At 43.1% G+C, this 22,562-nt stretch overlaps 1 protein-coding gene across 9 annotated transcripts in view; it reads right to left on the reverse strand.

The window, feature by feature from the left end:
• Positions 1-22,562, reverse strand: part of LOC117897367 (sterile alpha motif domain-containing protein 5) — a 162,960-nt gene that overhangs the window by 75,828 nt on the left and 64,570 nt on the right. The window lies entirely within an intron of this gene.

The following is a 22,562-nucleotide window of genomic DNA, read 5'->3' on the forward strand; positions in this document are numbered from 1 at the left end:
CGATGATGGGGCTGTCGATATTTTCTTGACTATCGATGGTTGTTAGTGAGACCGTGCATGGTGTTGCATTGGTAATTCTTATAATTTAAACAATATGATGCTTAGTTTAAAGTGTGGTCGTGTGTAAGAGTTTAACAAAATATATAGTAGTGAAATGAATTGATGTGTATGTGTTGGTGTAGGTGTGTAGGTCAACAGAAGGTTGCCTCAGAAAGTAGGAGCAACAGAAGGTTGCTCCTCAAGGTGACTTCCGTTGGCACCGAGTTAACCCGACCTGAATAAAATTCAGTGTGTTTCGATTCACAACTCCAAATTAGCCTCATTAATAAATTTGGCCAATTCTCTCAAAAAAAGAGGCTCCTTTGTGAGCAATAACTCCTTAAGATCTTTAAAGCGATGAAAAATTTTATATTTTTTCCTGATAATAGCATGTCGTTGGCAGGAGAAGATTTCATGTTCCGCATTGTCGAGAACTTTGCAAACTTCGCAAATGTTGGTGTTTCTGGCTTTGATTTTGTGTAAAAAAAACGTTATCATAGGTTCGATTAATTAACAGTCTATTTATGACCTTTATGTTTTTTGCACTCCAGTCGAGAGCCCAGTGCCATGGTTTGACTGGAATTTCATTGTAGATTGACGCAAAATAAATTCCTTTTGTTTTTGATATTTCCTTGTATTCATTGTTCCAATCCGTCTGAACTTTTATTTTAACTTTTCTTATTACTTCATCGAATGTTAGGGGTAAATTAAATAGTTTGCCTACATTAGTGGCTGATTTGGCTAGTATATCAGTCTTTTCATTGATGGCAATGTTCTTGTGACCGGGTATCCAGTGCACAATAAAGTTGCTCGTGAAGGAATTGTCCATGTTGAGGTGGATTTCGTCTGTTAAGTATGAATTTGATTCATTTCTCTTCAGAGCCTTTAAGGCGCCTTGACTATCGCAGAGAATTACAGTTTTACTGTATCTTTTTTATATTAGATATCTTAACTGCCGTTAATATACCTACAAGCTCTGCAAACACAGATGAGGAACTACTTTCAGTCCTAAACATATAGCTAAAGTTACTAGGGTAATCTAAGATACCTATACCTGTCTTATCACCATTGATGGATGCATCAGTGGAAAGAATGTTCCATCCACCTGACACCCATTCTTCAAGCTTAGCTTGATATATCGCATTGCATTCTTCGTTTGAGATGTCAGTTTTTTTCCTGTCAAAGACTGACAGACAAATTAAGGCTTTGGAACTGTGTTTGTACTTCTTAGCTTCATTATAATTGTCGAAAAGACTACTATATTCTTGGTACACAGCTGTGTAGGCAGTCTTTGCAGTGGATTTAGTGACATCATTATACAAGGTCGGGTTTAGAGACTTTACTTTAAGTAGTTCTCTGACTGTGAGAATTTTAGCTCTGTGTTTGGGAGGTAAAATACCAGCCAGAGCAAAAATCAGATGCGTAGATGTTTTGGAGGCACACCCACGCAACGGCGAAGGCAGTCCGTCTGTGCAGTGTTAAGAGACTTGCTGTTGCTAATGTTAAGGTTCGAAAAACTAGTAATGGCATGTTCCTGCTGAGATCTGATGAAGGATTTGAAGATGTTGGATGAAACCTTGGGTTTGAGTCCCGCTTTGATGGTAGTTACAGCATGCAACAAAAGCTCACTTTTGTCTGATTTGTCCCTAATTTTTGCAATGTGCAATTTGTCTGACATGTTGGCACTAATGACCCTGCCTAGGAAGGTAATTGACTCCTTTATTGGGAAAGTGATATTATTACATGTAACTGCAATATTATCACGTCTTCCCCTACTGCAAAACATAACTGAGGATTTGCTGGGGTTGAAATTGAGGCCTAGATCTTGACAGAGAAGGTGAAAGTCGTTGATCTTTAACTGTAAGTTTTTGCTAGCATCATTTATGTTGTTACCTGTTGAGATGATGACAAAGTCATCAGCAAATTGAATAATGGACGTATGTGAATCATTAATTTGATGCAGTCTTTTGGTGTATAGATTGAAAAGTAGAGGTGAGAGACAGGAGCCTTGCGGCAACCCACCATTGATTTCTTTAATGAAGTTACCCAGTTTTAGGAATCTAGACGAAAAGAAATTGACAATCCAGTGAGTATATTGCGTGGGAATGTGTTCATAATCCATTAGCATTTGTAGAGTTTGTAGATTAACGCAGTTATATGCATTATCGATGTCTACTACTACAATTGCAACGAATTTTCCCCTTTTCTTCTCACAGGCCATGGTATTGATGAGATCATTTATGCACATGGCTGCTGATTTACCCTTTTGGTAGGCATAAGATCGTCTGGGCATGGTGTTACGTTTTTCTAAGAACATGTCTATGCGACTCTTGATCATAAGATTAAGAGTTTTAGCCAATACCGAGATGAGTGAGATAGGTCGATAGTTTTGATAGATATGGAGATCCTTACCCCTCTTTGGGATGGGAATGACTTTGATTGTACGCCATTGATCAGGGACTCTACATTCTGTAAATAACCTATTGTATTCTTGTAAAGATTACTCCGTGCTGGGCTCCTGAGGGCTCTTATCATGTCATATGTGATTCTATCTATTCCTCCCGCAGTGTTTCTGCCCCTATTGAGAACAGCAGACAGATCACTTAAGTTAAAGGGATCAATGTTGAGTGAAGCTGGCCTGACAGAGAAGGTATGAACTTTCGCCAACACAGAGACTTGGCTTTTAAGAAAGTCAAGGTAAGGCTGGGACCATTCCGCATTAAAGCTGGAATTAACGGGATCATTAAAGGACTTAATGTTCCTCAAGAAAAGCCAGGCTTTCCTTGAGTTTGGCTTTTGATTAAGTACATCGATCTTGCGGGCGTAAGCGTTTCTTTTCGCAAGTATTACTGCCTTCTTCCATTCTACTCTCAAGTTAACTGCTTTTATGTAGCTTGACAGACTTGGAACTCTTTGTGCCTGAATCTGTGCTTCGGTATATTTAGAATACAACAGTTGCAGTTCTGGATTCCACCAAGTCTTGGGGCATCTATTGCTGCTCAAGGAGTAGGTGGAGGCCCTAATGTTGTTTGTGAAGCTTTCTGTGATGTTTGAAATGTCTCCTGATGGCATAGCACCTGTTAGCCTTCGAAGCAGTCTATTCTTAGCAAGAAAGAACTTGGGCTTCTCTTTGCACTCCGGAATTTCTATGGAAATAGGATGATGGTGGCTGCCTCCAACAAAAATTGAATTGCAGCTCCAGGTGACATTATCGGTGCAGTTTGAAAAGGTCAAATCCAACACAGAGCCACTTTGACTGTCGATGTGACGTCTAAAGGTGCACCTTCCATCGTTCAAACAATTATAACCGGAGTTACTCATGTAGTTCTCTAGGAATCTACCCTTGGCATTGGTGACATTGTCACCAAAGCAAGTGTTTCTGGCGTTAAAATCCCCAGCAAAAATCACATTGCTCCTGCCGTCCAGTTTTTCAACTATGGTTTGAATAGCATCTTGAAAGGTGTTGGTCTTCATGGAGGGTTCAAAGTATACTGAGACAATGGTGATATTTTTATTAAGGTTGCATGTCTTGGCTATGATAACATCGTGCTCTGAACTAAAGGCTTCCTTTTTAAGCTTGATGCCTTTTTAACAGCAATGGCTACACCTCCGTAGCCATCATCTCTATGTTTTTCTAATAGATCGTAGTTGATTAAATTTCTGTATGACATGTCATGGGAGAAAACTTCTGAGAAGATGGCTATGCCATATCCACCAGAGTTCAAGGTGTATTCTATGTCATTTTTGTTGTTTTTGAGTGATTGTACATTAAGCTGTAAAATCTTAGTGGACATATTAGTGGATGAGATTTGTATTGTTACCAACATCATGTTTTCTATGTTTCGAACTGCTCTGTAGGAATTTTCCTTTGATGTTTTGAATTATGTTTGTTCCATTAGCTGACTTAAGCAGTATGGGAGTGACTAATTCAAGAATTTCCTGAACTATGCTGCTACTGACACTGCTAATAGTGTCATGGTTTTCTTTTCTTGGGAATTCATATGCATGATCACTAGAGTCATTTGTGTATGACTCCAGTGAGTAGTGCGGTTTTTGCTTCTCAAAGCCTACAGTGCGTTGAATCACTCTGCTGCTATATGAATGTTTTTTTAATACCTGGTTTGCTTTTTCATTATTGCTTATAACTTGCGGTATTTGCTCACATGCATTTTTGTTGTTGTTGTTGTTGTTGTTATTTTTATTTGTCATTTGAGGAAAGTTTTTGTCATAGTCTCGAATCTGATCATAGTTTTGTTGAAAGGAGAACTGCTTTAGAGCTTCCTTTCTTGCCAGTTTCTTAATGGCCATGATTTTATTTATGTCACCTTCTCTGGCCCACACCTGACACTTGTTCCTTTCAAATGCATTGTGCCCATCACCTTGACATAAGATGCACTTGTTTGTGTTACAATTTTCGTTGCAAGTGTTATTGCCACATTTCTTGCATCGCTTTTGTGACTTACAGCGCGCTGCTGTATGACCCAAGCGACCACAGTTATAACACTGCCTAATCGCAGGAATGTAGTGGGTTACCTTTAAAGAGCAAATACCATAAATCTGAACGGCCGATGGAATTTCGGTACCCGCAAAAGCAATTTTGACTGTCTCAGTTGGGACGAGCACAGATTCATTCATTTCGTTTTTCGTTTTCCTAAAAATTCTTTCCACTGTGTTTATCTTAATAATTGAATCGAGATTGTCCAGCAGTTTCATATCTGAGATATTTGGTGGGATACCCCTTATAACACCCACAGACTCAGTGTAATTCTTTGGGATAAATACGTCGATGTTTAATTTTTTTAAATTCCTCACTTAGGACCATTTCATTAGCTTCAAAAGGACCACCGAAATAGAGTTTGTACAGAGTGGCAGCTAGCGGGGTTATGCGTTTGAGACCAACAAGATTGATGTGTCTTATTTTCTCAAAAAGGTATAGATCACTTTTAATATTTTTGTTTTCAAACAAATTACTTCTCTTAGTCGATAGAAGCACACTGGCTTCTCCTTTAAATGAGTGCTCATACAAATTTATATCCCTTTGTTTTTTTATCGACTGTGTTATGCACATCTCTAGCGATATTTACATTGGTATTTGTGCTGTTGACGGGGACATGAACATTCTTGTCCAGATCGTCCTCCATTGTGTTTGTAGGTAGAATTTTATTTTCACCTTTCGCATCATTATTAGATTCTGCCAGAAATCTTTTTGAAGCAATTTTCTTGTCTGAACAGGACTCAGACAAACGCTTAACGCCTGACACCGACTGCTCGGCGTCAGCCATCTTCACTGGTGGTTTCACCAGCCTGCCAACGACTTACCCTCTTCGTTTATATAAAAATAGTTATGGTCGCGCACAAAAAGAAAATATATCAAAAAGCCCTTTAATACACGAGCAATAGCTCACAAACAAAAACCCGGATGGAAGGAGTGAAAACGAACACTGAAAGGGTGCCCCCTGATAGGTCTGTCACACGCGGTTGCCAAAACGGAAGTGTGAGGCTTTCTTTAAAAATAATTGCCACGTCTAAGCGTCTGTCTTTCTGATAAATTCAGCTCAAGCTCGCAACCCTTTACCTTCCCATTTTCCACATTGCACACCTGCAAAGTGTTAGGCACCGTCACATTTCATCGATTGCAGTTGGTTGAGTATTCGGTGCGATTTAAGAGTTTCCAACACTCCAATGCACACTAGATGGCGAAAAATAAAGAAACTTATTCCCGTTTTCATCCTTTCAAACTGCATTTTCTTGCCACCTCTCTGTGGCTGCAGCTGCCACTTGAGCTAAATTCCTTTGATGCATTGAGGCGGCAAACAAAAGGAGCCACAAAAGAAAGTGAAGCTTTAGCTTGACACAATTTTAAGCCTGCGGCATGCGGCATCCACTCAACATAGTTACATTTTCCCCACTCCTCCTCCTTTATGATATTCTTTTTGTCTTTTTGTCTTCCAATTACATTTACAATTTGATTTGCTTATGTAAATTATTACGAAAATTACCCCCGACAAAGGAGTAACCACAAAAAGCAGTCTAAGGATACAACTGATTCGATTCGATTGCAGCCCAAAAAAGAAAGGAAAATAATAAGAGGGAAATTTTTGAAACAAATCAAATTTATTGCCCCAGACGCAGTGGCGCCGCGGCCATTGCCAATATTCAGAGATGCGGCCAGATGCGGTTGAGCATATGAAATGAGCAGCAGGGGTAGCAGGGGCCATGAAGCCCAAGGGGGGATGGAGGGTTGAATTGTGGCCAGACTACGTGCATATTTAGATTCAGATACGGGTCTACGCAGATATACACACATTTCTAATTAGATTTATAATACAATAATAATGGTGCCTGCGTTTTAAATTTACAATTTTTGGCTTTGCTTGAATTATGACCACCAGAAGGGACACCACACCGTATGGGTTGATATTTGGGCAATAGATAAAACCTTGTACCAAATCTACGTTGAAAATCAGTGAGTCATGGATCGGAGGACCTCAATCCTCTCTGAACCGTACCATTCCTTCCCCTACCCTCCCGATTTAATGCGCTGTGTGTGACGCGTGTTTCAGATTTTCGATTTGGCACAGAGGATGGACCGTTTTTTTTTTTCAAACTAAAAATTAGCCTGCAACAAAAAAAAAGGCAAGAAGGAAGGCAAGAAAAGTTTCATATTACGTACAAGCAATTTGGCAAATAAACTGTCGGCAGCTTGGAGGCGGAGGACTGAGAGGCATCGATTGGGCCCCTGAATAATTCACAGAAAAAGGCACAGGCACACACAGTTCCACGGAGAAAATGATGCAAGGGTCCAGGGCCCTGTGTGTCCATGTACCGTGTCCCCAGGGCAATACGCAGGATAAATACATGGACAGTGGCAGATACAGGGGAGTGGAACATTGCAGAGGAAAAGGCCTGGAGCTCAGGGTTGGTTAGGCCTCTCCTATTACCAACCCACAGAAATAAAAGTACATCTATTTTTCAGATTTTCTATTTGAGGGTGGCGGAAATCCACGCAGATGAAAAGTCTCTCTTTCTCTCTCTTGATGCGTGACAGGTAATTGGATTAAACTAATTTTTGGCTCTTTATTGACGGGCAGGCAGCAAAAGCCGTGAGAGTGTGACCAATTTCCTTCAATAAAATTGCGTACTTTTTTTTGAATGTGGTTAATAATTTCATTAGTCGCAACGGAAAGCGGGAAACCAAATGCCGCATTGCAACACTGACTGCCAGGGCTTCAGAAACATACGTAAGAGTGTGTGTGTCCGTGTCCCTGCCTGTGTCTGTATGTGTGTGAAAAGTAAATAATTAATAATTCATGCAACACGATTGACAGTGCGCCCCAGTTGAACTCTTTGGCCTTCCCTGCCGCATGTCCCCCTGCCTGTAGTCGGGATTCCTTGCTGTTCCTTTTGCCTCCTTTTTATTTGTGGCACGCTCATAAATTTACAATTACACATGCCACACAGCGAGGAGAAGACAGGGGGAGAAAAAGAGAGTGTGAGAAAGAGGAGAATTGGCACACAGGCAGCGGAGTCTCCTTTTTCACGTTTTTACGTTCCCTTTTTTGTTGTTTTTAATTTAATAAATTAATAAAACGGCAAACGTGACAACACTGGCAACACTGCCATCAAAGTGGCAAAGTGTTGCCATTTGCATTTTTAATGCACTTTTACCCCCCTCCTCACACACACATACACACACACACAGAGACACACAGAAAGCGTGGAGCGCGCAAAAATAATTATCAACTGAATCGACGATGAGAGAGAATACCTGATAGAGAGGGAGACAGAGAGAGAGACAGAGTGGGATGCAGAGTTTTAATTGAATTTCTCAATGTGCGTGTCAACTCTGGCAGCTCTCGCTCTCGCTCTCTCTCTTTCTTTCTCTCTGACAATTCAATCACATGGAAAATGTCAAAAGCATTGCTATCATTTTTCGTTTTTCCCTTTAGAAATTCAATTTTCACTTTCAATTGTTGTTAATTGCATGCCCCAAACCACTCCATGCCCCACTCTGTCATAGTCCCCCCAACTGTAGAAACTCCAGACAATTTATAAGTGCGGCAAAAATTGCACTTTTCCTTTTGGCACACTTTGGTCACACAATGACAGGGCGGGACGTTTGCTTCCTCCTCACCTGGAACAGTAGTTAACCCCAATTATAGCCACAAAGACGGAGACAGACAGGCAGACTACAAACTACGGAGTACACAAAGGGGGAAGGGAAAAAGTCAAGAGAGAGTTGGGCGCAAAAATGTAAGTAAGATGAAAATGTTGCCGCAGGCATTAAAATAATAAGGATAAGGAAACGGTTGTTAACCACGAAATCGTTCAACAAAAAAAGTATGAATGAATGAATGAATGCCATGCCGTGCCGTACTTCCTTGCCCCTCACTCCAGGAGTGCTTGGCTTGGAGACTCTCCCTGCGAGTGAGAAGTGAGGCGCCACGTTCGGACTTTGTTCATTATGCGTTTCCTGTTTGCATAAGGCTAAAAAAAAAGAAATGCCAGAACCAGAACGAGAACCAACTCTAGTCCCAGCCTGTTCCTGTTCCTGTTGCTGTTGCTGTTCCTAGTTGTAATTGTTCTACGGCTACGTGCCCCTGTCCTGTTGTTGGCAGCCCAGCAATTTCTGCAGTCAAGTTGGCAGCCCTCCCATTGTGCCGAGCGTTAAATTTCGAAAGTTTGCCCAGTGCCCGCGGCTATTTGACAAAATGGGAAAAACGAAACGGCGGCAGCAAAAAAGTGAAATGCAGGCCAGGAAATAGGAAAGAATTTTCATTTTCTTTCCCATTTATTTTTTGTTCACTTTTAATTATGCAGGACTGAGAGTAAACAGCGTGCCATGGTGGTTGGAATTATATTAAGCTCTGGAATATGAAACTCAATACAGTACAGTTTGTACTTGGAATTTCTATCTAAAACTGTTAATCAACACTCAATTATTAAGCAAAACTCTAAGGAATAAGCAATCAGGCACCACAAAGGCCACTCAAATGCCTACCGAAAACCTGCAAAATTAAGTGAGGAGCAAGAGAGAATAAGAGAAAATATTCGCATAATTATAATTTCAATGGTCACAGTCTGTTACATTTTCCATATGAATGATTTTCGCACAATTACACAGAGCAGAGTCGTAGCGGAAGACAGGAGACAGGAGGACAGGAGGAGGACACAGGCACATGTCAGCACATGACGCGCTGACGATGATGGTGGGCCTCTCTCTACTAGATGGAAGGAAGATCCAACTTCATTCACAATTAAGCTAAAAATACGAGAGACCCCCCAACCACCAGCCGCCGTGCTCTCTGACTGTGTCGTGCCTGTCTGCGTAGGTAGAAATTTATTGTCAAGTGCAGTCACAACATTCAAGATGTGTAACAGTCACAGTCACAACCGAAATAATTGAGCAGCAGGGAAGCCAACTGTCTGGGCTCTACTCTCGTCTAGGTGGGATATAACAAAGGCCAAAGAAACTCTTGGGAAAGATGCGGAATGGGCATAGGAATGGTAATGCGAAATGGGGAGGAGTCACGCTGTCGCTCACTCTGACAGGGGGTACGGGAAGAAAATCAACAACGCAATCTTAATGAAGGCAATAATTCAAACAAAATGCAAAATTCCCTTAACAAACTGTAGGAAGTCGTGGCTCCCCCAGTCATTCACTCACTCACTCACTCACTCACTCTGAGTGGCTCAGCGCCATCTCTCTCTCACTCTCTGGCTGGATTCTTCTTTGGGTCTCTGAAAAATTGCCGCCTTGTGTCGACATACAGCGACTGCCTCATTCCTTGTTGAAATTAAATTTTTACACAAATTCAAATAAAATCCAATGCGTGGCAGTCAGTCAACTCCCTCGATGGTTGTTCCCTTATTAATTAGTTTGTATATTTTTGGCACACACACACACACACACACACACACAAGCACACACCAAATTGTTTAACATTTTTGGCCTGGTCTCCCCTAAGGCACAGCCGTAGCATACATTAAGTGGCAACATTTGTCAATTTGTTGTTTTTCGGTTGTAATTTTTTGGGGGGAGACCCACTTTTGGGTCAAACTCTCCGTATAGTGGTCCCAGTCCCAGTCCCGGTTCGGACCGTTTGCTGTTTTGGGTTGTTTTTGTGTAGTTAATGGCTGTACATTTGCCTAAATAATGAGGCACCGGTGTATTGCTTTGAATTCGATTTAGCTTGATTAAAAATATATTTCATTGTCGAGAGATGCTTGCTGCCTTCTGCGTGCCCCCACAAACATTCGCAGTGGCAGCAACAGCTGAGAAGCTAATCAGCCAAATGTGGCACAATTTTTGGGATAAGGTGAATTCATTAGCCTTACCCCACCTACTGTCGCACTGGAATTACAAATGAGTGGACGCCACAGCTGTCACTGAGTGATGTGTCCTTGGATGGGCGAGAGAAGTGGCCATCATTAAAGCGGCTATGAATCAATAAAAATCCAATAATTATATCAATAATTGAGCACTTATTGTGTATAATAAAACCTGAACTTCCCAGAGAGAGAGTTTCATTCCAAATGCATTAAAGATATTTCCACATTTGCGACAAAGTACGTACACATTTTCATACATAAAATGAAAACATTCTTGAACGTTCCAACTAAAAACATTCCTTTAAGATTTTTCTTTCATTTTATTGATTTCTTCAAGGCATATGTACAATGTGTGTCCATGCATAAGTTCCTTTAGTTGATTTCTCTCTCGATTGTCTAAAGCAGAGGATTACACATCTCTTCTAGAAGCTTAGGAAATAGTTTTTCCAAACAGCACTCTCGCTCTTCTCTGTGCCAGAAGTTACTCTGAGACACATAAAGCAGCTAAAGCTGAGGAGTACAAAGGCATGAGAGTGAGTTTGCCATTAAACCACTCATAACCCAGATACTCCAAATGGAAGGCGGGCAGGAAGGAGGTGGAGCATGGAATCTGGGGAAAAAACAATAAGTACAGACACGACTCGGGAGACAGAGAGGAAAAGAAGGAGGCAGCTTGTTGGCCGGTACTTATGCCAAATGCGTTTGCGATTTGTGTCAATAAACGGAGCAGCATCAGCAGTGGCAGCAGCAGCAGTAGTGGCAGCATCAGCAGTGGCAGGGACTTCTAGGGGTGCACAAAAGAAGAAAGAAATTTCTATTATCTGTGCAAAGTGTGCGCGAAATTGAAAATTGCAGGCTGTCGTTGGCTGGGTCCTTCCTTCGAGCAGCAGTAGCAGCCGCAGCAGCAGCAACAGAAGCGCTCTAAATTTTCATAGCCCCCCTGGACCCCTCAGTCTCTTTCAGTTGATAAAACTCTAATATGACATTATGGGAGCAGAGCGAAGCGGAGCGCGCGCGCCTTGGCTTATGCCACAGCATTTTGTGGAAATTGCATTCGCTTTGGGGATACTGCAACCGCATGTTGCTGCAGCCTGGCCTGGCCTGGCCTGGCCTGGCATTATTGCAAATGGGGATACAGATACACACAGAGAGAGAGTCGAGAGCAGAGTAGCGGAGGGCGGGCATGGCAACAAGTTTACAAAACACATTGCGGTCTCGCGCAAAAGTCAATTACCATTTTAACTGACAGTTGCCGAAGAGCCGTAGAGCTATGGCTATATCTACATCCCGGGATGATCCCCCCATTCACTCAATCAGTTGGTAATCGATTTTGTCTGCTGTACGGCAATCGGGGAATCGGCATCGAAATCGTTTCTCGTTTCTCATTCCTCGTTTTCCTGGTCTATGGTCGGTCTCCTCGTTGCTTGAGGTTAACAAATATGCTGCCTGCCTGCCCGACTGCCTGCCTGCTGCTTTTTACGCACAATTTTCCTTTGGCAAAGTTTGCGCTCGCCGCGTTTGCCAAATTGAATGTAAATATTTATTTTTATTTGCATCCGAATGCATGAGATCTGTAAATGTGTGTGTGTGTGTGTGTTTGTGCTACTCGACATAATTAGACGATGTCTGTGCGACTCAATCCATCTGTATATCTGTTGGTGTATCTCTGTGTAGCTGTATATCTGTGTGTCTGCGGTCGCTCCGATTGCAAATGAGACTCTCGTCATAGATTTACAATATTTATTCAGGGAAATTGCCTTGGGCCACCAGACTTTGGCCAAGCAAGCAGACCCTGCTGCAGCAAAGGAGGACGCGGTGGTGGCTGGGGCGGCGGGAAATTACGGGGCGTCAACCTTAAACCAAGTATTCATAATTGAATTTCCATGTTTGCCACTGCCATTTGCAATTGCTACAACATTTATGAGTTAGTTTGGTTAAGGAATACTACTACTAAAAAATACAAATAAAAATGCAAATGAATGCGTTAGAGACTGGAAAATGAGACTCCAGAATACCCTCTAATGGAATTTATAATTTTACCACGATGGTAATTTTATAGTCTTAATTTTCATATATTTCCCTTGTGTAATAGTTGCATAAATGCGTTCAGAATTTAATGATTTTAAAGAGTACCTCAGAGCCTTTCAAAGATTTCAACTGCTGATTAGGGATTTCACCAAACCAAATTCCATTTTGGCCACGCGATCACTCCGTTTCGGCGTTACATAGCGCATCACAGATACACCGTAACCCTACTGCATACACTACGTTTATGCCTGATATAAAAATAGAGTGTTTAAACAAAAAAAGTACCTACAATAAAAAGAAAGAGAGCGACGAACAGAACACGCAATGTTAGCCAGTCAAGTCCTTTTACTCCTTTGCTCCTTGTTTTAATAACATAATTGAAAAGTGCCATGGAACGAGGATAAAAAGCAGGGGAGATGGCTGGAGGATTGAGGAGGAGGGAGAGGCAGAGGCCCTTTCGCTGTGAGCAAGGTAAATGGAATGCAGACGGAGAGCAGCAGCTGGCTTTGATTACACCACCAAGTGGCATAGGGGGGTTGGTCAACGGCACATTACTCCCCTTTAATTCCCTTCCCATGATGCTATTACCCTGTTCCCGCGCGTGTGTGTGTGTGTGTTTTGGCTCTGTTACTGGGTGTTGGTAATGGGTGTCGATCGCGTGTTTCAACTGCCTTGTTAACAACCGTTTGTCCTTTGGCTGAGCTGAGCCGCGGAACTGTTTAGCAGCTCCTTTCAGGCAACAAAAACTACATGAACAAGCAACAACAAAAGGTTAATAATGGTCAGCCTGATTACCGTAAATCAATAAGCACAAAACGGTGGACTCTGTCTGCCATAATTAACTGCAATTTCCAAGCAATCGCCAATCGCTAAATGGAATGCCCATCAGGGATATTGATTCGTATCGAGAATTCTTTCGATTTCTCTTCTTGTTTTTTTCTTTCTCTTCATTTTATAAAAATGTCTTGCCTCTACTCTCCCGTGGAGTGTTTTTCTGTGTCCTCTGCCAGATGAATAATGAGCATTCCTTCGGCTTCGTTCTGGCACAAAATTGAAACTATTTTGCATACCATTTCCAAGTATTTTAATTTGAATTTCTTCACAGCAAGTGATCAGAGATGGTCGTCCCTGGACAGGAGACAGGAATGGAGACTGAGACGGAGGCATAGACCAGGACCCCCTCTGGTAATGGCAGTTTGGTGGCAACATTAAGGATAATTGTTGTAGTTAGCATGTACTCTGGCATTTATAATGTGCTTCATTTATTTCCCCACATCCCCTCCTCCTGCCGCTGCTGCATTTCCCCCATTTTTCCCATTTTGAAATACTTCTCTTGGTTCTGGGTTTTTGGTTTCTCTCTGCTTTGCATATTTCTCTATCGCTAATGATAAAAATGTTGATTATGCATTTCTCTTTTTTCTTTCATTCGTTTTGTATTGCTTTTGGCTTTTGGTGTTGATTGCAGTTGATTGCGTGGGCGCCTGACTCGAGGGGGTTGCAGGAAATTGTGTGCGGCGTGGGAGAGGGTGGAGAATACTTTCAAGGTGCTAATGAAAAGCTTTGATGACTGATATCTCCATGTACACAAAGTGCCAAAGCGATGTGCTGAATGAATGTACATATTACTAGTTCACTTTTTCCAATTAAATATTCACCATCAAATATTGATCTCATATGGTCTGTTGCTGGCTGTGACTTAATTGTCTGCTAAATTCTTCTCAGTGCAAGATCTTCTGCTTGCTGTTTATCCTATTCTTTCCTCTTTGCATGGGCTTCCGTTACTGTACTTGTAATTTGCCCATTTAATTGCGTACCCAAAGATCAAGCAGATAACAGCAGTCGCCGAACGTAGCCCAAGTGCGAGTTTGTTTGTCTCTTTGTACCTACGTTGTTGTTGTTGGACAGAATGCATATCGAGAGAGATTCGCTCAGAGAGGGTCATAGCAGCGAACGGCGACAAGAACGTTCTCGCACAGCAGTCCCAGGTATTGCTGAGTGTGAGTGAGAGGCACATGTCTGCCCATCGTGCCCAGTTGACTATGATATTACTGTACATTGCACACTTGTTGTTTTTGGCAAAGAGAGTGTGAATTGAGTGCGCTCAGAGAGGATCGTTGAAACGACAAGAGAAATACTTGATGCTGCGGAGTTTGGGTGAGCGGCAAACGTTTGTGACTGCAAGAGAGTTTGGGCAAGTCAAATCTAAATTAATGCCACATAAAATGTGTGTATATTTTTAGAGTTCAGCATTTTCGCAATCCTTTTAAAGCATACGCCTACAATCAGAAATGTAGCTTACACCTGAGATGCTAATCAGCTTTCCATCAGCATCCCATCAACAACGCCAGCGCAATCCATTAGGTTAAAACCCCCACCGAACACTCCTAATTACAGTCAGTGGAGTAGTGTGCCGCACAGCAGCTAATTGCCATTACGAGTGCACTACAGCACGGGCACTAAGAACTTATTAGGCACGGCACACAGCTCCACTCTCCACTCTGCACTCTGGACTGCGGACTCTACGTTTTCCATTCCATATCATAATTTCAACACCAACCTGAAACATTGCAAGTCAGCGATAGATAGATAGATAGAGAGACAGAAAGGCAGACAGACAGACTGAGGGATAGACACAAACAAATTGACGTGCCGACACATCGACTAATGGACATGACTGCTGCACTCACTGCTCGCTCGTACTGCTCGTGTCTCCGGGGGGATGACCCCGAAAAAAGCGATGGAAACAAATTGCAAGCTCGCGCTCTCGAAAATGATAGACAAAACTGCCAATGGCAGGGAAATTTCAGTTGGGGGGAAAATTGCTCGCTTTATGGTAAAAATTGCATAAATAAATCATGTTCTAATATTGCACTTGCCCTTGCAACAATCTGTCAAAATGGGTGGCGAGAGCGCAGAGGAGCAGCAGCATCAACACCCACGAGTCAGTCGGAAACGAAAACGGATGCGGATGTGAGAGGATGCTGCTCTATGGTGCAGACAATGGCTGTGGAGGCAGAGGACTAGACGGACAATGGGAATGCTGCGAATGGGATTGGTTACTCCGGGTGGGAGGGGGTGGGCTGTGGGCAATGTCAAACCCTGGCCCGGCGTGAATGAGCGCGCACAAAATGGCGTTTAAGGCCATAAACAGCGATGTAGAGAAGGGTCCAGGTCCTCGGCCAGGCAAAACCAATCGATGTCCGACCATAGATACTGCAGAGTCATCTACTGCCGCCTGACTGCTCCTCCTGCAGGCCTCTAACCCGAACCCGAACTCGAGCCGGGGACCAAGACCTCAACCTCCACCTCCACCTCAACCTGAACGTGAACATGAACCTGCAGCAGCAGCAGCAACAGCACCCGGAACTGTATCTGTGTATCTGTGTCTAGCGCTTGTCTGACAAACTGAATCGCCTGTCTGTTTTGGCGCTTAATTCGTCACTAAATGAGATTTTTTTTCCCACTTTTTTCGACTGTTGCTGGTTGTTGTTGCTGCTGCTGCTGCCTGTTCGTTTTTGGCCATTGTTGTGCGCCATCGAAATTGCTATTTTGGAAGTTGAACGAGAAGCTTGTGCTGCCGGTGCTGGCGGTGCTGTGGCTGTGGCTTTGCCGCATAGCTGAAGTGTAGAGGAGTTTAGAACTAGTACGGGGCGATGCAGTGGGGGAGGCTTGGGGATTGGTTTCTCTCTCTCTTTTTTTTTTTGGTGAGGAGGCAGCTGCGCTGATGTTGCCTGCCGCCTGGCGCCGACAGTTGCAGCCACTTTGCAATAACACAGCGTGAAATTGCAACGCCAAATCGAATCAGTCCGCACGGGAAATTCGATTTTTTGTTCATTGCAACCACTGGAGCTACGCTCCTGTGTGGAGAGGCGACGCGACTCCAAAAGCTACTAGTCTTTTGCGGGCAATCAGACAGCAACAAATGCCCGGAATGGCCATCCACAGAGAAACAGAGTAGAGCTCAGGGCAGAGCGTAGAGCGCAGAGCGCAGAGCAGAAGCGCAAAGCAATTTCGGGGGAAAAGTTTTTCGGTCAAACAGACTGTTGCTAAAGGCGGACAAAAACAACAGCAAAGACACACACAAAACAAAGCCACTCGTAAAATCAGTTAAGTAAGGGAAAAACTCTATGCACTAAATACCCTCAAAGAATAATTGAAAAATCTCATGATTTCTAGTGAATGTTAAGACCCAAACACAAAGTATCTTACTGAGCTGCTAAGTGCTGATGTTAAGCTGCTCTGCGAGAGAGGTATGGAAGAACAAATAAAGATATATTTTCTCTTAAAGCTCACTTTGAGCTGATATACTGATTGTGAGACCTATAATACCCTCCAGCAAAAGAGCATTCAAATGTGTAACAGAGCTCCTTGCGGATCGGACTTCAAGCTGCCAAGTGTCCAACAACTGTCCAGCCATCCATCCATCCATCTAACTACAGCTACTCGTCCGTCTATCCATCCATCCATCCATCAGGAGCAGGAGCGTAATGAAATGAAATTACAAAATGTGCTGAATGCTGGCTGTTCGAATGTTTTGTAACATTTTTGCATAGCCATTCCCACTGTCCTACGTTTTGCGTCCTGCTTTGTCCCTCTTTTTTTTTTGTTCGTAGACACCATTGTGGCATAAATTGCTTATTTATTGTTTAAAATGGTTTTTAGTCGCTAAACGACATTTTCAGCTGCTCTCTCTCTCTCTCCCTCTCTCTGTCTCTCCCCATCCATTCCTCTCTTTGTCACCGCTGTTGGCCATTGTTCGAATGCAAGGAGCTGGCAGGTGCCAAAATACACGTGTTCAGAGTGTATCTCTCCCTCTCTCTCTATCTCCATTTTTGGTTAAGCAGGACATTGAATGTATTTGTGCAAAATTTGTGGTATTGCTTTTAAGGGGAAAATGCGAAAATTAATGCTCGATGAAGCAGTAAATTAATTTGCAAAATTTTTCGCATCATTCAAGTGGAATTTGCATTTAATCTACATATTTATGGCAGGGTATAAAAAGTTATGTATGGTTTTACCAAATGGATGCAAATTGATTATACAATAGATTTGAGCTAAATATTCATTTGCGTTTAAACAGACAGAAAAGAGATGATTTTCCGGCAGTGGATCACACTTCATCTCTAGGTCCAAGTGGGATCCGTTCTACCTCTATTAATGCTCAGCATAACTGTTCTTTTAGTGACACAATTTAGCATATTTTCTTGGTCACAAGCCATCTCCAAAAGTCCCACCGAATGCAACCGAACAAGAACTCAATTAAAGTTGGTGTAAGATTGTCTCCCCCAACAGCCTCAAGCTCAAGGAGCTGCCTTGACTGACGTATAAATAAAAATCATATGCAAATAAAATTGTCTCCATTTGACACGAATCAAGGGGAAAACCGTTAAGATCATGTCCCCCACTCACAGACACACGCACACACACGGATGGTGGCTCATCCAATTTTGGTCAACTCTGGAGACGGCTTTGCCAATCAAGAAGAGCCATGGCATCAACGGGAAACTGCAACTGCAACTGCAACAACTGCATAACGATATGCAAAATATGCAACACAGATGCCATATCGGCTGTCAGTTGTCAGAGTCGGAGGCAGAAAGACAGAGAGACTGAGAGACAGAGACAGTGGAGACTCCTGTGGCAGCCTCCTGTCGTTTTGCGCCCAATTACGCCTTCAAATTGAGTGATAAATGTCTTGAAGATGGCACATAAATAAACTTGAGTTAAATTTATTACACAACCCACACAAAGACTTCATAAAAATGCAAACTAAATGAACTATTAAAGGAGGGCTTTACACTAGTACGGAGAGAGAGAGCAGGAGGAGCAGGGAGAGTCGGCAAACATGAGAAACTGAAAGACAAACAAACAAATGAAGAAGAGCCCGGTGGATGAAAAGACGAGCAACAGATCCGCTCAAAAGCTAAAGACAATTGAATTGCATTGCAAGAAGCAAAAGCAAACAAGGGGAACCGAAACACTAGGGCAGGGTGCTGAGCAGGGGTGGGGGGCAGAGGGGAGAGCTGTTGAGCTGGAGCTCCGAAAAAAAAACCTTGGCGGTGTGAGAAAAAATGCAAATAAATGCGCAAATAAAATGTGCAATCAACGTGGAGATGGCGACTGGGCTACAAGCAACAGTCAGCCAGTCAGGCAGTCGGGCAGGCAGGCAATACGCTGGAAAGTGTGAATGTTGCGCATGCGCAGAGTCGCAGGAGTTGGAGGAGTCGCGAGGAGAAACCAACCTGGAACCAAGTGCGCATCAATTAGGCCGCCAGAAACGGAACGGAACGGCAGCACGAACTCCAAAACGCAGACTGCTCTTGACCAAAAGATAAAGCAATGCCACAAACAGAACAGGGAACACAGAGAACAGGCAGCTCCACACACACAAACAGAATGGAATAAAACGTTTAGATAAACAAATACAGAAGAATGCTGAAATGCTGTTAAAAGCTTACAAAATGAAGTGGCGGCAATGGGCAATCCCAACCATAGGAAAGGGAAACACAGCAGAGAATTGGGTATTGGGTAGTGAGGATTGGGGAATTGGAACTGAGATTGGAGACTCACTCCTCAGGCTGGTTCTGGCTTCTTCCCCCTCCTCTCTATCTCTCTCTCTCCCTCACTCTGTATGTTGCCACAATTTCAATGAACATGCTCGCACACAGTTGAAGAGCAAACAAATTTATTACGCGCCGTTTGAACAGCGCATAAATTTTAAAGCCAGAGAGCGGACGCGGACCCCAGTCACGGCCTGACCAAGATTAACATACTTGCAGCCGAGAAGCGCAAAGAGAGAGAGAGAGAGAGAGATCGAGTCAGAGCCAGTGCCCCACCAAGGAACCAATCGATCCATTGCGGGGATTGCGTGCAACAGAGCTGAGAGGCAAACGGCATGCGTGATTTACAAACAGCGCCACATTTGGCAAAACATTTCCAAAGGGGGAATGGGCGACTGCGACCACGAGACTATACGTAAAACGATTTAAAGCTGAACACGACCAATTTGTGGATAGTCTTTCGGGCTCGGTCTCCCGGTCTCTGTTTCCAAAAGGATACCCCCATCATATCGGTTGAGAGAGAGACAGACAGAGAGGACCCCCTGATGATCGGGCACGATGCTGAGTTGCTGTGTGCCACACATTTCTCATTTCCAGAATTTATGTTGAGCTTCAGACAATTGATTGTTGAATGAGGAACCAAGTCAGGGCAGATCTTTGGGTAATTCAATATGTTTTTAGGCGACTAATTTTCGAGTTGATGCTGAAACTAATATGTGACTTTAGTTAAGGTATTATATTTCCAATGAATTTAACTGTCCACAATGCCATTTACATTTTTTTTTGGTTTTTTTGTTTCCGCTGTCGTGTCGAGTGGGAGGAGAACCTGCGGGACCTCACACTTTTCAGCCTCTGTGACATTTCGATTTATTTTTATTGATTCTACCAAAAGCAGAGGAGCCAGGGCCATGGGGATCCCAATGGGGAACGAAGGTGATGCTCTGAAATGCAAGTCAGGCGCCGAGTGGCACGCAAGTGATCATCACACCTTGATAAAGAGCGGTTCCCCCCCCTCGAACAACAAAACGTATCGAATTTTTATTGAAATGCAGCCCATATGATGCATCGGTATGGGAGTGTACCCAAGCATCTGTGTGTGTGTGTGTGTGTGTCCGTGTGTGCGTGTTATCTGAGAGCTGCCTCTGCGCTGTGCCCCCTGCATTTGTTACTTTTATGCTTGATTTATTGACTTTATTTTATGGCCGCTTGATTGGACACTAAATGAGTTTTTAAACTCCCAAACGAAGGCCGATGGGGCGGGGTCTTATCAATTTTTGATTTTTCCCCCCTTTTTATTGGAAGTTCGGTACAAAAAAAAAAGAAGAACGAAGCGAGATACAGATACGTACAATGTACATCCATCCATATATTCGTTGGAAGTTAAAGTCACTTACGTTTTACATTTAACCCACGTTTTTCGGTTTAATGTCGGGACAAAACGTTTCGATACGAAGAAGGTTGGACGAAGGTCTCAAGAACGTTGGAACTTACCTGAAACGAAATCAAATAAAAAGCAAGAGAGAAATGTTAATTAAATTGTGTAGTCTTTTTGTGGCCTCTGTAATTGCAATTAAATGTAAACACTTTCTGAGGCCGGGGGTTCATTTGGCTGTCGAGCGATCAATCACTGAGAAAGTTTCTGGCCCCAGATGGGATCTCAGAATTGTTTCACAAGTGTGGGTGGTTAATCGAAACGAAATGAATCACTTTACCATTTGAAAGCGATTTCATTTGAGTTTCTCATTAAAGCTCAAGGATTCCAGAGTTTATTCCCCCATAAAGTTGTTTCATTTCTCCCAAAACGAATTCGAATTTATTGCACTCTTTGTGGCCACTCCATCTCTTCCATTAAAAGAGTAGAGCTTCGTGTTCTTGTACAAAAGCCCACCTTTATCTACAGGTATTTACGCAGCTCTCTAAATGGCAATTTACATTTCTTACTTTTAGACAGAAGTTCCTCTTTCTCCCAAAGTACGTCTAGCATTAATAACATTATTTTCTCCCCAAACACACCTTACTGTCTACACTCTGGAGCCTTTAGCTTTCTTTTAAACACAATTTGAATATGTGGCCCACGCAATCTAATTACAAAACATACATCAAAGTCGTGCACAGACATAGGCATAGAGATTCTCATACTCATTTTCGTGTGTAACTGCGGCGCTCCCCTTCAACCACTCCATTCAACATTATAGACACACAAAAACATGTTAACTATAATTAAACACAAATATCAACAGCAACAACGACAACGACAGCAATCGACAACAAACAGCGTGAATGGCAAAAATGTCCATCAGAAAGTCGTCTCCACACTTTCTGCTCTGCAAGCAAATGACGCAGAATTCTTTTTTAATTAAACATAAAATTACTTTGGCGCTCCCAGACAGACAGACAGACAGATCACACAGCGAAAGAGATGGATAGATTGTGCATGAAAGAGATGGCGGGAAAGAGTTGGAGTAGGCGAGAGAGAGAGCGAGATAGAGATCTGCTGTTGAGGCAGATAAATCAAATAAAATCTACTTGGGTAAACAACTTTGCGAAGAGGCAAGTGGCAGAGGCAAGGGCAGCATGGAGAGAGATGAAGCGGCGGGCGTCCACGCGGGGAGTCGTCTCCCATCTCCGTCTGCGGCACGTAATAATCATTTACATGAACACTCCGCATAAATGTCACGTTGCCGCGCGATTATAAAAATAACTCGAAATAACTTCAAACTTTACATCGAAGGAGAGATGCAGAGATGCTGGATTGCTCTGCTCCGGCTCTGGGGTCTGGGGACTGGGGTCTGGGCTCTGGCTCTGGCACTGCTTTGCCCCCTTTGGCAGTCATAAATTAATGAATTTTTATTTGCTTATGCAACGGCGGGGGAAAATTGCATGCCACCATGCCCCACCCCAATCTTCATCACCATCGTATCGTCCCCATCTACATATCTGTCTACTATCTATCCATAATGAAAGCATATCCTGCTTCAAAAAAACCAGAGAGAAAAAAAAGGAAAACCAGAGATGGGAAGAAAAAAAGCAGACCAGGTGGAAAAATTCAATTTCCAGTCATATGAAGGCTGCCTCCTGTCTGCCTGCTGCCCTCCTGCTGCTGCCGGAGCTGCTGGAAAACAAGTTGCATCCGCAATTAAGTCATCAAGTTGCAATTATTGCCATAAAAACGAACAAAACGCAGGCAGCAGGCAGCACTGCAAAAAATGTGGCCACGCATGAACGTGAGATGCGATGCTGCTGAAGCTTTGGGCTTGGCTCTGGCTTTGGCAACAACTCAGCAAACGAAAAAAAAGGAAGCTACAGCTGTCATACGACTCAGGCATACCCTACTAATAGGGAAAACAATTCTTTGGGGACTTGCCATGAAAGAGGATTCCAGTGCTCACTTTTCCGATGTAATCTTTCTTCTTGCCTGCTAAACACATCACACTCTTTCCCTTCAACTATTAAAGGGTAGCATGGAGGAAAAAAAAGACAGCGGCTCCGTGGCTGGGGTGTTGCCAGGCTCAGCGGGGCAGCAGCAGCAGCAGCAGTAGACCTGAGACCTGAGCAAACAAAGCCAAATGCAACAGAAGGCAGTGGCAGTGGCAGTGGCAGAGG

The sequence above is a fragment of the Drosophila subobscura genome, chromosome O (assembly GCF_008121235.1).
Source record: "Drosophila subobscura isolate 14011-0131.10 chromosome O, UCBerk_Dsub_1.0, whole genome shotgun sequence".
NCBI lineage: Eukaryota > Metazoa > Arthropoda > Insecta > Diptera > Drosophilidae > Drosophila > Drosophila subobscura.